Here is a 2579-nt window from a genome sequence, read left to right as displayed (position 1 = left end):
TTATCAAGGAAGAAGATTCGACCCAGGCAATGATAAAGGGGAAGTAATTCAGACCACTACAGCAATAACAGAAAGAGATTGTCAGATCATAACCCCATTTACCATTAAAACTGTCAAGAAGGGAAGCTATCTGTATTTAAAAGCACTGGGATCAGATAAAATACTGCAACAAGTGAGTGTGGAAATTGTGGAGGCATGGACCATAATTTTTCAGATTCCTTTCGACTCAGGGTGGTGCGAGAGGACAAGAGAACTGCAAATGTTACATCCTTGTTCAAAAAAAGGTGAAACATAAACACAGCAACTACAGGCCAATCAGTTCAACTTTGGTGGTGAGGAAACTTGTAGAAATAATTTGGGACGCTGAGTCACACGGACAAATGCAGGTTAAGGAAAGCCAGCATGGATTTCTTAAGGGAAATTCAGGTTTAACTAACTTGCTGGAGTTTTTTGGAACTGACATTACATAAACAGATTGCCTGGTTATAATCTCACTTAGTTTGTGACAGCATGCTGTGTATCCTATGTGACATTAATGACTACACGTCAACAAAAAACCTTCATTGACTGTAACTTGCTTAGGGACATCCTGGGGTCAAAGCAGGTTTTATAGAAATCCAAGTCCCCCCCCCCCCCCCCCCGATAAAAACCAAGTAGGCCCCAGATCATGAAGGAAAAACACAAGATTTATTAGGTGAGGCAGTTAAGAGGTCTCAAGAGGGCAGGAGCTTCGGTTTCTGCAATTGTTTAACAGGTTTGAGGTTCTTTCAGCTTGTTTGGGTGACGGGGGGGGAGAAGAGAGAGAGAGAGCTGCAGGGGTGGATGAGCTGACTGACCATGGCACTGTGATACAGGAAACCATTCAAGTGGGGGAAGAATACAAGAATGTAGTGGCAGTAGAGTACAATGTAATGAGGGAGATGGATACTGTTCTCTGTAAAGAGCAAGAGTCCTGAGGGCTGTGTTGCCTGTCAAGTGCCAGAGTTTGGGACATCTGCTCAGTGCTAGAGAAGGGGGGGGGGAGGCAAGGGATCAAATTTGGGAAGATGTGGTCAGAGTATGGGAAATGATAAACAGAGCGTGACAAGAGCGATGGGGTTTATAAATCCAAGAGTAAATCATCAGATAAAGCTAGAAATTTCAAAAATAATAAAATGACAAAAAAAGGCTGTGTCTGAATGCATGTCACATTTGAAAAGAAACAGGTGAAATGATAGCTCAGATAGAAATAAATAAGTATGAACTGATAGTTAAGAGATATATGGCTTCAGGAGGACATGGATTGGGACCTGAATTTTAAAGGGTACGGGATATGTAGGAAGAACAGAAAGTGAGGAATGCTGAAAGGGTGGCTCTGTTAATTAATAATGGTATTACCATAATGGAGAGGGATGACCAGTTATTTATTTTGAATAATTAGATCAGGTGAATTGGCAATGTTCAAATTTAACTGCTCCGATTCTGAAGTTGATAAACAATGACTTTACTGTGACAGAAACATACTCTGCTGAAATACTTACAAAGTTACTCGAGAGTAATCGCGATCCAATCAATCAGGATTCGGTCGAACCAATATGTAGGCATATTGAGTTTAAATAGGAATTTAAGTTAGGATAGTTGTCATCATACAGCAAAAAAATGAGGAGCACTGGTCCAGATCGGACAGGCCCCCTGGCATACAAACATCTTTTCTCAGCGCTTAGGTCTTCTAGACTTCTGGAACCCCTCAGGAGTGTTGGACTGGAGTCTTCCTTCAGAGTCTTTATCCACCGCAGACTGCAATGAACCCTCCAAAGTTTCTATAACTTTTTCAGAAGTGGATGCTGGATAAATTATTGACAATGCTTAGTCCTATAAAGATTTACTTAATTTTAAAGTACTCCATTAGACAGAAACGTTTGGTTAAACACCCTTCCATTAACCCCATAGGTCTTCACGCATGTTCTGATCACATCAATTATTCTCACCTAAAAGCTGTCTTTCCTAGATTTATTTGATCCTCCCATAACATTCCAACTCTGGAACCACCCCAACGCCCCAAAAGGTTTCATTCGCTCTGCTATCGGTTAGACAGAGATATTCAGAATGGTCAGTGCTGCTGCTCTGATCCTGATCAGCTTAGTGAACTGTGCTTTTGTTCACCGCAATCAGCTCTGGTGTTCTCACATACTGTTGGATATACGTACTCCAGCAAGCACAATGTGATCTAACAAGCCAACCTTAGCTAAGAATAAGAATTTCTCTAGTCTCGTTTCCATGACATTGAAACTTCAAACTAATTTTACCTGTACATTCTAACCTAATTCCTAATTTCTAACATATTATCTTGTTAGCTGGCAAAGTGTTAATGAAGCTGTACAGATCCCAGTGGGAGGTTGGTAAGTGTGATTCCTGGTATAATCTGAATTGGCTAATGTGAGTAAGAGTTCAACCTGCCAGATTTAGGCACCACGAGTCCTCAGAGGCTGGGTGGTAAATGCCAGAGATTCTTCATGACAAGTTCTGGATCTCTATTCAGCATTTGTTCCGTCAACTTGAAAATCACGTACCAAAAAATGCAGACACATTTGCAAAGAGCA

This window comes from Mustelus asterias, unplaced genomic scaffold (genome assembly GCF_964213995.1).
Source record: "Mustelus asterias unplaced genomic scaffold, sMusAst1.hap1.1 HAP1_SCAFFOLD_214, whole genome shotgun sequence".
Classification (NCBI taxonomy): Eukaryota; Metazoa; Chordata; class Chondrichthyes; order Carcharhiniformes; family Triakidae; genus Mustelus; species Mustelus asterias.
Note: the sequence above shows the minus strand (reverse complement) of the source record.